The sequence below is a fragment of the Triturus cristatus genome, chromosome 12, assembly GCF_964204655.1.
Source record: "Triturus cristatus chromosome 12, aTriCri1.1, whole genome shotgun sequence".
In the NCBI taxonomy this organism is placed as follows: Eukaryota; Metazoa; Chordata; class Amphibia; order Caudata; family Salamandridae; genus Triturus; species Triturus cristatus.
In genome coordinates this window covers 422,102,376-422,116,012 of record NC_140595.1, presented here as the reverse complement: position 1 = coordinate 422,116,012, position 13,637 = coordinate 422,102,376, and positions in this window count along the sequence as shown.

Below are 13,637 nucleotides of genomic sequence, written 5' to 3'. Positions count from 1 at the left end.
CAGCCCGAACTGCCAAGCCATGTCATCCCTAGACCGGAAACAAGCATCCTGGGACCGGTTTCTGGCTAATCAGCCATCATCAGCCAGGCTAGCTTGAATTCACTGGCAAAGCGAGCAAGGGACCCACGTCTGGGCATACCCTGCCAACTTAGGGCAAACAAAGCAAAGCCAAAGGGGATGATGGATGGAGTGTTGAACATTGCAAGCACTCACAAACAATGGATTTAGGCCCAGATCTCTGTACTGGGGTGAATGTATGACATTGTTCTGCATTCTGTCCATCAATAGTTCTTTTTGCATTTGTCACCCCGAGTGGGACGGGTATGCTCAGACGTGAGTCCCGTGCTCTCCATGCCACTGGAATCAAGCTATCCTGGCTGAAGAGGGGTGAAACCGAGAAACCGGTCTTAGGATGCTTGTTTCCAGTCCAGGGAGGACCTGGTCTGGCAGTTCAGGCTGGACTGTTCCCATTGAGCACAGGGTCAAGAGTGATTTGCATATGGCTGGATTAAAACTGGAATGGCATAGTGAGCAAAACAACAATGGATTTAGGCCCAGATCTCTGTACTGGGGTGAATGTATGACATTGTTCTGCATTCTGTCCATCAATAGTTCTTTTTGCATCATTTTGAAGCAATGGTGGGAGATCTCCACAATGGAATTGAGAAATTTAGGTATTATGAAGAGCCTAAATTTCTGTATAAAGATCTCTCCAACTCTCTCCTTTGCCAGGTTATTGATATATCGACCTCCTGATTGCCCACACAGCTTTACCCCAGAACTATGCAATCTCATTGTTCAGATATCATTGTAATTCGCCAACTTTACGGCCTTGGGAGATTTCAGCCTTCACATAGTTAGCTGAGAGGCCTGGAGGCAGCTAGGATCATCTATGTCACTTAATGGAGCACATGAATGCTCCTACTCACAGAGCAGGTCATATTTTAGATCTGATTTTTTCAAACATTCCATCCATGGTAGCAGAGGCCCCCTGGTGCTTGGTCTGGACTGACCACTTCCTGGTTCCATTCTCTTTCAGCCTGGCTAAAATACAACCAAGTGGAAGTATCTGCACTATGTTAAAAAGAAATTGGACAAAGTTAACAGCTGAGAACCTAGGTTCAGTGAGTTTGCCACAGCTAACTAGCAATCTCAATGATGATTTGTCTGCACTTAATACATGGTTCTATACTGCCCTGGACACAGTGGCACCTGTGAGATCAGTTAGGACCCTGAGACAATCCCCATCTGCCCCCTGGTTCTCAGATGACCACAGAGGGGAAAAGAGCAGGTGTAAAAGGATGGAGAGCCTCTGAAGAAAAGATTGTAGTCCAGCTACTAAATTGCCTTATAAGGAAGCCTTTAAAAGCTCTGCAAACTGATGAGGGTGTCTAGAAGGGAATACTTTGTGAAGGACATTAATAGGGTGGAGAACTCTGTTAGAGAAATCTTCAGGATAGTCAGTTCCTTTACCAAACCTTCTGTGATGGAGGGTAATATACAGCCTTCCCCCTCTCTGTGCATGAAGGTTTCAGACTTCTTCTAGGATAAAATACAGAAGGCATATGCTACATTTACGGCAGGGGCTGAGATGGTTGATCCACAATCACAGGGAATCTTAAATGCAAAGGGCACCCTCTCAATTTTTCTCCCTATTACCCTGCAGGAATCACTGGCTGAAATCCTGAAATGCAAGTCTGGTTCTCCTGAGGATCCATGTCCGCCAAAGCTCTTGAGGACATTGGCTCACATGATTAACCCTGTTTTAAATCACATTTGGAATACCTCGCTTTCCACCAGCATGTTCCCTGATATTTGGAAACATGCACTGCTACTGCCCCTATTAAAAAAGCCGAACGCTGACCCCACGGAACTTAGCAATTACCGCCCGATCTCACTACTGCCAGCACCCACGAACATGCTGGAAAAACTGGTCCAATACCAACTCGCCAATTTCATAGGAGGTCATGACATCCTGCATGACAATCAGTCCGGTTTCTGTTCAGGATTCAGCACTGAGTCTGCACTGGTGGAGGTGGCAGATTCTGTAAGAATGACTGTAGACGTAGGGGTGTCAGCGATGCTGGTCCTTTTAGATGTCTACAGCATTTGACACGGTTGCACACCCAATCCTACTGAACAGACTGAAACAGCTGGGCTTGCGGGGGTGAGTACTCTCCTGGATCCAGTCTTACCTTAAAGACCGCTTACAAAGGGTCTTTCTCCAACCCCATCAATTGGAACCTAAGCCACTGTGGTGCGGGGTGCCTCAGGACTCGACCCTGAACCCATTGCTCTTCAACACCTATCTGGTGCAACTTTTCACTCTCATTGCATCCTGGGAAGTGAGGGCAGTCTCCTATGCGGATGATACCCAGCTGGTATTCTCTTCTAAGGATCACTCTGCTGATCTTTTTTTACTAGACTTAAAGGTTGTCTGAAGGACTTTCACGCTGGATGAATAATAACCGATTAAAACTTAATGCAGACACGATGGAGGTCTTGTTCTTTGGCTAGGCATCTCCTCCCCCACTGGACTTTGGTGGCCAATAGAAATGGGATCGCCACCCTTACTGGCAAACACGGCAAAAAAACCTGGGCATCAAATTGGTTATGGACCTCTTTTTCTTGGCCCAAGTCTGTCATATATCAGCCTCATGCTTTGGGAAGTTGAGAAGTTTAAGGAAATTCTTGCACCTATTGCTGGAGGATAGTCGAAGGGTCCGAGCCCACGCTACTGTGACATCTCGACTGGACTACCCAAACTGCCTTTACCTGGGGCTGCCTGCCTATCTGATCAATGGATTACAGATAGTACAGAATGTGACTGCAAGGCTAATTCGTTGAGTCCCGTTCCGTCACCACATCTCTCCACACATCACACAACTTCAGTGGCTACCTGTAGCAAAAAGGATAGAGTTCAAGTCCCTTATTCTGGCCTTTCGTGCTATTAAAGATAGCGGCCCAGGTTATCTTAAGCGTAGGCTTTCTCTATATCAACAAAAATGCACGCTGAGATCCAACTCCCAGCACCTGCTCTGTGTACCTCGTTATGCTACAGTAGAGACGGCCAAACTGTGGAACTCCCTGACTTCCCATGTGCGCCTGATCAAGTCCGAACGTGAGTTCAGAAAGACCTTGAAGAATTGGCTCTTCAGCCAATGCTAACACCTCGGTTGGACCTCCCTCACCTACAGTGACCACATAGCACTGGGACACCTCTGCTTGAGGTAGCTGTTTGCACTCTACAAATGCTATTATTATTATTATTATTATCCTTGCACTCAACCATTCACTCAGGCACTACACGTACACTCATCCATTCTCTCAGGCACTACCCTTGCATTCATGTAATGATGCAGACACTAACCTTGCAGCCAAACAAAAGATAGTGCAGTACACCCTAAAAAATAGAAACAGGTCCTACACAACAACCAGTAAAAAGGACCAAATTTGAATCAGTATCAAGAAGACAATCCAACAAATAATAAACTTGTGTATGGCAGACCAGAATCCAGTCAGACAAAAGGAGCAATCCACTTAGTTTTTGATAGGCGATGTTCTTTTTATTATTGTTTCTTCCTGAACACAGCCTGATGTTCTTATTATTATTATTTCTTCCTGAACACAGCCAACACGTGTTTCTCAAGGCTGTAGACATAAATATTTACATCATCAGAAGAAACCCTATTTGAATATGATTATACACACACCACTGTGCAGAGAGGACGCAGGGTCTGTGGTGGCTCAGATTAAAGTATATCCAAGTATACCAACTTGTGTCAAAAATAAAATAAAATTAACAGAATAATTGAAATCGAAAAACAGAGATAAGGAAAAATAAAATATAAGTTGAGGAAAACAGAGCACTCAGATGTTAAAAATGCATGCTTACGGTGATCCCATAGAAGAATACAAAAGTCACAGAAATACCCACTTCGAATACTGGCAAATTGAAGATTCCAGTACATCCCATAGAAGTTATATGACACTCCAAAGTTTGAAAATTAGTACTAGAGGATGAGCCAAGAGGTAGCTTATGAAATATGATCTATGTACCCACCTAATAAAGAGTTATATGGGTTCCAGCAAATAAATGAAACTGGACCATCAGTATAAGTTATATTGCAAATCCGCATCCTATAACAAACAAAAACTTGTAGTGAATCTGATACCCAAGGAGAATGGAAACTAATAAATCAATATCAAACCATGACAAAAATGTGAGAGAACAACAACCTAATTGGTACTGAATAATAAAAATGAACAGCAGTACCATGTCATCTTATAGATTACAACCTATTCTGCTGTACAACTAAAAAAGCCAAATGATACACACGTAAATAGCAAGTAATGACAGTATGTATCAATTTGAAGATGAGTAAAACAAAAATTGAATCATAATTTGCATACAGATGAAGACACTGAACCCAGTATGCAGGCTACTGCATACAACGTGCTCACTCCCCCTGACCAAACGTTGTGATAAATAATTAGATGAACTCCATCTTAATAAAAAGAGAGCTACATCATAGCCACAATTTAAACAACAAAACACCACGAAACATCAAAGTACTATTCGAGCTATTACTAACACATATCACTAGTCATCAAAGTAACCCTCCTCCTTATCCATGGCCACATAAGAAGAACAAATGCCAATAGAGAAATGTCCTGAGAAGTATTGATCATACTTAATGTTCATGTTTTCACTTATCAAAAACAAAGAAGCTCACCTATAAGGCAAGTTAATTAGGGACAAAGAGTAATGATCACCAAGAAAACATCACGATCATGAAGTTTCACGTCCTGAAAGAAAACCAACAATGGTGATGTTTGTATATACTAGAAAAGCTCAACCTCCCTACTCTTATACAACTGTATCAGCTACAAAAGTGCTCACCTTATGAACGGTATGCGAAGTGAAAACGAGATACTCGCACCTGATAACGCTTACCAGTAAGCCATGGTCGGTAGCGAGACGCCATCTTATAAATAAAAAAAAAGGAAAGTCACGTGAAGCACGCGATCACCATGAACATGTGATCTACGAACTAACCACTGAAAACGGACTAATCTGTCAATGTAGGTGCCATCTCATGTATAGTAAATGTCAATGCAGTGTATTCTAAATCCAAAAGTAAACCAATATTCGCCGCTTATAATATAAAATACTCACATGATGCTGAAAACACTCAACAATTTGGCAACATAAAAATTAGGCACAATAACCATGCGGTTAAATGTCCACACAAATTGCCTGGGTGTTTGTCATGTAAATGTATACATTGGGTGGCGTCCCCCATCTTGAGTAGGAAATTGGCAGTTTGAAAAACACTGGTACGATCTAGAGTGTATAAAGCCAATAAGAGTGTAAGGAGTAAGCCACAGTATAAAGCCAAAATATACCATACAGGTAACACCCCAGTGGTTAGTGAAAAAATAAAAGATGAACAAATAGCAAAAATGTAATAATATTTGAATTAAAAAAAAGAAAATGTATACCAATAAACAAGTTCTTGTACAAGGTTGGTAAATAAAGAACTATTGTGCAGAGTTATAAACACATTCTGTTCAGACAATTCTTTTTTTAACAGAATTACAGTGTAACGCACAAAGATCCTTTGTATATCTGCATAATAAGCAAAAAGGATTTTTTTTTTGTGTCAAGATTGCACCAGAGTAATGAACAATTCTGACAATATATTGACTAACACCACTGATAGCCTAAAGCAGATGTAACATGTATAGTCAAATTACAAGTAAAAACAAATGGGATAAAAGAACCTTCACATTCATGTGGTTACATACATGTAAAGTCAATAAACATATTTTACAGAGGACAGAGAGCAGCAGATGGTAATATTGCACAGATTAGACAAGACCAATCATGGCAGGTGAAAAAAGTATCATTACTAATGAATCTAAGTTCATCATTCAATCATGTAGGAATACATGTAGTTCTCTATCTGTATTAAGACCATGGTCCACTGATCTCAATTTAATGATCCATTTGGCTTCCAGTTTTCTAAGAGCCAAAGTTTTGTCACCACCCCTGGGATCATCCTTAACTACGGCTATACCATGAAATGAGAGACCCAATAGTTCAGTAGATTTGTGTTCAGTGTTATAGTGTACTGCTAATGGGTAATTCATGTTCCTGTTGCAAATAGCTCTAATGTGTTCCTGAATCCGGTCCTTAAGTGATGTTATCGTGCTTCCCACATAGATAAGCTTGCACTGGCAGACAATACAGTAAACAACATATTTCTTGTTGCAATTGATGAAATCCATTATGTTATGTGCCTGACCAGTGTTGTAACTAAAGCCAGTCATCTTATTATGCGCAAATTGGCACACATTGCACATTGAACATCTAAAGAAGCCTTTCGGCTTCGCAGGCAACCAAGTGCATGGTGATTCATTCCTAATATAACTTCCTTTAGTGAAGTTCAGAAAGTTCCTAAGTGTCCTGCCCCTTACATAAGTGATTTGGGGTTTATTCTTAAGGTAAGGGTCCAGGTCATGATCCAGCTTGAGTAGGTGCCAATGTTTATGGAAGGTACGATATACCTCATTGCTATGAGAATGGAACTGTGTAATAATCGCCACTTATTTTCTGTCTGATTTGTTCTTGGCAATAGAATTAGATTTAAGAAGCTCTGTCCGTTTTTTTCTGTTAATTCTAGTATGTGCTCTCTCAAGTATGCACCGATCATATACTTAATTGGCAAATCTTTTCTTGAGACCCAACATTTCTTGCTGGAAATCCTGTTCTGTACTGCAGTTCCTCCTTAAACATGTCATTTCCCCAAATGGAGTTGACCTAATCTGCGAGACAGGGTGTGCACTAGTTGCATGTAACACAGAATTACATGCGGTGCTTTTACGAAAATTTTTAGATTCTAGCTTACCATTATCAGAAAAGAGTGTAACATCCAGGAAATCGATCTGTTTGTTACTAAAACTATATGTCAGGCCAAGATTAAAATCATTAGTTTTGAGATTGGTGACGAAGTTCTCCAGATTTTCAGTATCACCCCCCCAAATCATTAAAATGTCATCAATAAAACGACCCCAATATACAATTTGGTCTGTCCAGTGAGATGGACATGTTCTCCACAAGTGTTTTTGTTCGTAGAAGCCCATATAGATATTGGCAAACGAAGGAGAGAACTTGGCTCCCATGGCCACCCCTGCATGTTGTCTGTACAAAGTGTCTTGGTGTCTGAAATTGTTGTTGTCTACAGTTAGTTTAGTGAGCTCAATCAACATCCTATAGTGTACCATCCCTTTTAGATAGAAAATATGTCAGGGCTTCCATACCCTTGTCCAGTGGAATGCTTGTGTACAATGAGTTCACATCAAGTGTGACCAGGGTAAGGTCATCCGTCCAGGTAAAGTTCTCTAGTTTGTTGAGCAGATCTTTGGTGTCCTCAATAAAAGCTGGTAACTGACGCACAATAGGTTGTAAAAAAATATCAATATATTCAGATATGCGCTCAGTGGGTCCTCCTATACCATTTACTGAGGCACTACTCATATACTAATCCATTCTCTCAGGCACTACCCATGCACTTATCTATTCTCTCAGACACTACCCATGCACTCATCCATTGACCCAGGCACTATCCTTGTACTCATCCATTCACTCAGGCACTATCCATGCACTCATCCAACCACCGAGGCACTACCCATGCACTCATGCAATCACTCAGGACCTACCCATGCACACATCCAATCACCCATGCACTACCCATGCACTCTTCCAATTACACAGGCACTATTTTGTAGTTTTTCTGTTTTTTGTTTAGATTTTTAAAAAAGAAAATGTAAACAAAAAACAATCGCAAAACAGTGTGGCTAATTGGGGAAACAAAATCAACAATGATGGATGTTAATGGTGTCCAAATGGTTTGGACAACCTGTTCTCCCACACTCAAAACAATGCATTTGGGGCAAAAAAGTCCTGTCTTGGCAGATTCAAGCAGGGTGGGAGGAATGCAGCCTGTTTCCCTGCCTTGATGTTCATGACTGCGCATCTTGGCCACCTTACATCTCCATGAGTCTGGTGAGTTCCACTCGAGCAAGCAGGTTCTCATACAGTCTTCAGATGTTTGTACAAGGAAGAAGTTACACATGGTCGGATCACTGAGACAGCACCTTCTTTCAGATAGTGCAGGTGACCTTCTGCATGTTCACCTTCTTCCGCCCCTCAGGAATTGAGAAGAACTCCCACAACACACTCTCCTTCTTTCGCGGTGGCTCCTCTTCTTCCTCCAAAAGATTCTGCTCCCCTTCTTCATGAAAATCTGCAGAGGTTGCCACTTTAAAATTCCTGAGCCACCTGCAAAATAGATTATTCAAGAAGGAGTGTGTCTGTTGCCAACCACACCCAAATGTAGAAGAAAGAGGGTGGGGTCTAGGTAGATTAATGATGAAGGATGTTTAACCAATAAAATCTCTTTTGTTTGTGTCACATTGGGGTGGCACCACTTACCCAACACGATTCCGCAAATTCTTTTGATTTTACATTTGAACAAAATTTGGTTGTATCTTTTAATATTTAATTTAAAAATAACTGTACCTCCTCATTTAAAACAAGTAAATGAATCTATATCTATATATGATATTTATGTAAAAATACCTTTAGATTCGAGTCCTCTACGCGAATCCGGATGTACATGTGATCTACGCTGAGTACCATAACTCCTGAAATTATTATTAACCCCACAAGTGCTCGTGTGCTCATGACGGAAACAATCTGTCATGAGCACACTTGCACAAAATCGGGACACCACCCGAGGCATATTTTTTGCTTTAAATGTAATGACAATCACGTGCATGGAGCACTGATGTCTTTACACTGAAAACAAAACTGAATTTAGTTACAGTTTCACTGTTTCGGGGCTCGTCGGGCTATCTCATCCCCCTGACCACCGAAACACAAGGGAGAGCTATCGTTGGAAAGGGGAGAATCTCCCCTTTCCAATGGTACCCTTCCCTAGTGGACCCCAGGTGGGCATTCCCCAAACAGGGATCCTCCCACTAGGCACCAGGGAGGGGGAGGGGCCACTTGGACAAGAGCCTTAGCTCCCCATTAAATGTTGGCATCATCAGTCTTTGTGCTCCCCCTGAGGGACAGATGGGGCAGTAGCCCCCAATATGCCCCCCAGGGGTGGAGCAGAAAGCAACCTAGACACAAGGGATTATTCTTTATAGGCCAGGGGTCGGGGATGCCCAGAATGAGCATACCAATACTCCACCCTTTCCACCCCAAAAAGGCAAACCTATTTTGTCCCCCAGGAGGCAGATGGGGGCAATATCCACTAGGAACCAGGGATTTCTTTTTGTATGTTGGGGTAAGGGCTGCCCAAAAGGGTCATGCCAATGCTCGCACCCCAAAAACATTTGCCACAGTCTTTCTGCCCCCCCTTGGGAGGCAGGTGGGAAAACAGCCCCTTATTTGCCACCCCAGAAGGAGCAGAAAGTCCACTAGGCACCAGGGATTTTTTCTCTAAAATTTACAGGTGGGGCTGCCCAGAATCCCACCCCCCAACAAAATGCCACAGTCTTTCTGCCCCCCCAAGGAGGCAGTTGGTCATAGTAGCCTCTGATTTGACTCCGGGGGGGGGGGCAGAAAGCCCACTATGCACCTGGGATTATTCTATATGTAGGGCTATGCCCCCACCCCCAAAAAATTGCCACAGTCTTGCCACTCTGGGAGGCAGATGTGGGCAATAGCCCCTTATTTGTCCCCCATGGCGCAGACAGCCCACTAGGCATCAGGTATTATTTTTTCAATGTTCAGGGGTGGGGGCTGCCCAGAATGGGTATGCCAATGCCCCCACCCACCCAAAAAAGCCACGGTCTTTCTGCCCCCCAGCAGTTAGAGGGGGCAGTAGCCCGTGATCTTTGCCCCAGGGGGCAGACAGCCCACCAGGCACCAAGGATTAATATTTTTTAATATGCAGGGGGCGGGGGCTGCCCAGAATAGGCATGCCAATGCCACCACCCCAAAAATATTTGCCCTAGCCTTTCTGCCCCCCCATGAGGCAGATAGGGGTAATAGCCCCTAATTTACCCACTAGGGGGGCAGAAAGTCCACTAGGCACCAGGGATTATTTTTTTTCAATGTTCAGGGGTGGAGGCTGCCCAGAATAGGCATGCTAATACCCCCACCCCCAAATAAACCTGCCACAGCCTTTCTGTCCCCCCAGGAGGCATATGGGGGCAATAGCCCCTGATATGCCTCCCCAGGGGGGCAGATAGACCACTAGGCGCAAGGGATTACACTGGTTTTTTTATACACAGGGGTGGCACCTGCCCAGAATGGGTATACCAATGCTTCCACCCCTCCAAAAATAGACACAGTTGTTCTGCCCCCCTAGGGGGCATATCAGGGCAATAGCCCCGGCTCTGCCGCCCCAGGGCAGAAAGCCCACGAGGCACTGACCTTTTTTTTTGCAATGTGCTTAACTGTGAATTCTGGTTCTGGGCTCAGTGGCCATCTGGGGAAACCTACCGAACCCAGACATTTCTGAAAACTAGACACCCAGGGGAGTCCAGGGAGTTGTGGCTTGCATGGATCTCCCAACATTTTCCTACCCAGAATTCCCGGCAAACCTTAAATTTAGCTAAACAAATCACATTTTCCCCACTTTTCTGTGTGAGAAAGTTGTGGAATCAGCTGGCTGACACAAATTTCCTACCACCTATCGTTCCCCTAGTTCTTCTGATAAAAATGGTACCTCCTTCGTGTGGGTGGGTCAAGTCCTCGCAACAGGCAAGGGCCCAAAACGTATTGTGGAGACATCAAAATAACCTATCACAAAACAACCTAGTTTTGCAAGGGGGGGCCACCTGGGTTTTTGGACCTGGGCTCGGTGTCCATCTAAGGAAACCTACCAAACCCACATATTTCTGAAAACTAGACATGATGGGGAGTCCAGTGAGGTATGACTCACATGGACCCTCCCAACATTTTCCTACCCAGAATACCCTGTAAACCTCAAATTTGGGAACATGTTTGTGTGGGATCACCGTGCTGGCACAAATGTCCTACCACCTAGCGTTTCCCTTGGTCTCCCGAGTAAAATGAGGTCATAAGCAGTGCATTGCGGGTGTTATAGTTATAGTTAGCTCAGGTAACTATAACTGCTGAATTTCTATGGTTTTGTTTGTGTAAAATCTGAGCCTAGCTATAACATCTCTGTAACCTTATATATATGTATACTATATATATTATATATCACTCTATTTGGGGTTTTAATTCCATGTATTTTAGATATATAATTTTTTGGGGGTGAATAGTCAATATTTTGTTGATGTCATACATTTTTATTTAATTTTAATATGTGTATAACAGGTTTTGGGTTTATTGAAGTAATTGTGTTATGTAAAAAGTGTTTTTTATCCTTTTATTCGTGATTATTTAATTATTTTGTTGTTGCTATTGTTTGAATTGGTATGTTTAACATATATGTTTACTTACGATACAAAGAAACCTATTGTAAAATTGTAGGACAAGCTAAGTGAGTGGAAGAACAAAGGCATATTAGAAACTGAGGAGTACAACTGGTGCTGTACTGTCCACCGACGGTACAAAAGTGTGCTGCCGACCCTCCAGGCAGACCAATTGCCTCGTCCATCGGTAGCTTGCTGGAAAACACTTAAAAATAACATGATCACTTCTTACTTCCCCTCATAGGAGCATTGCCTTCACACATTTCTAACACCTTCTAACACAATGGACTTCCTCAGGAGTTTTCAGGGCATCGAGCATGATCCTGATTTTCTCCTGATGTCCCTGGATGCCAAAGCCCTCTCTATGAGCATTCAACATGAAAATAGCTTAAAAATCTGTGAACACTTCTTAAGAGCAACACCACTCTGTTAATATTCACACACACTCATGCTTTTAGATATGATATCATTCTGTTTAAACAACAACATCTTTATGTTCATCAATTCTCTGTACAGACAACTGCAGGGAACTGCGATGGGCACCTGCTTCACTCCCAGCTATGCGAGCCTTCTCATGGGCTTGTGGGAGAAGGAAGTGTCCACCACACCTGAATACACAGGGAATATGTACGGGATCATGCTCTGGGTGCGTTTTATTGACCATCTCTTTCCGATTTGGCACGGCAGCGCAGAAGAGGCCCTTGGGTTTATAGGCTGCTTAAAAATTAACAACCTTAGCCTGGAATTTGCATCCAAAACCAACATAATTTCCTTAATGTCAAGGTAGCCATAGTAAACAACAGAGTTAACTTAAAGTTGCACAGAAAACTCATGGTGGGTAACAGTATGCTCCATGCCCAGAAAGGCCAGCTAAGTCAACTCAAATGTAGCATCCCCTTCAGGGAATTGATATGAGCAAAATGAAACTTCAGTGATGAGGGTACCTTTCAGGCAGGACAAAATATATTGATTCAGCGCTTCACACAGAGAGGGTATCCAAAATGGGTACTTGACAAAGCTCCAGGCAAAATAGAAACATGCTGTAGAATTGAAATAGTATTTGGTTCCACAAGGTTGAACTGTGGAAAGAATAGGGACATCAGTGAGGATTACATAGGATTTGTTACCACATTCAGTAGCAGATTGGGCATGGTACATAACATACTGGCCAGAAACTGTGATCTCTTGAGATACAACTCTACCATTGGTGACAGTGTCAATTGGAGACCCAAGATCACATACGGCAGTATTAGATCACTGTGATACATGCTAGTGAAAACAAATATTCACGCCATGGATGATACACACTTCTCACTGGGTAATCCCCTTAAAGGGTTTTACAGATGTGGTAAATGCAAAGCGTGTGAGCACTCTACAAACTGTAAAAAAATTACTATTCCAGGCACTGACAAACACAAGTCTATAGCCCCAGTAGCACTACATTTATCATCTGTATCCGGGAATGCCCCTAAGGTCTCTGGTTGGACTGGTTGATTTATTTTTATAAAAAGTGAATGTTTAGGATTGGCAAGACGGTGACCCTACCAGGTGAAAATGGCAGTTTAAACTGCACATAGAGGCACTGCAATGGCTGGCCTAAGCAATGGTTAGTGGGCTTCTTAAGTGGGTGGCACAATGAGTGCTTCAGGCCCATTAGTAGCTTTTTATTTACAGGTCAAGGGCACATGTAGTGCACTTTATGAGGGAATTATAGGTACATTAAATATGTCAATATTACCTTATTTAGGGGAGGGAGCACAAGCACTTTAGCAATGTTTAGCAGTGGTAAAGTGTGCACAGTCCTAAAATCAGCGAAAATTAGTTCAGGAAAATGAAGGGAGGCAGTCAAAAAGTTGGGGGATGACCACCCTGTGGCTGTCAGGTCTAACAGCTTTTCTAACCTTTGTTAAGGCAGGCTTTTCTTGCTGCTCTGAGTTAGACAACGGTCTGTCTCTTCTTGAAAGTTGAGATTATTCCACTGCACATCTGTTCTGTACAAAGGCCAGGTGATATAAGACACTCATTGGCACAAAGTCTGCTTTTTGGGCACCTTAATTGGGGGAATTTGCAAGTCTATTGGTTTCATCCCAGGGCATTTGTACTATATGTATAAGTACACTCTTTTAATCCAGAGTATAGGACAAGATATATTAATTGGTTTGTACATACAT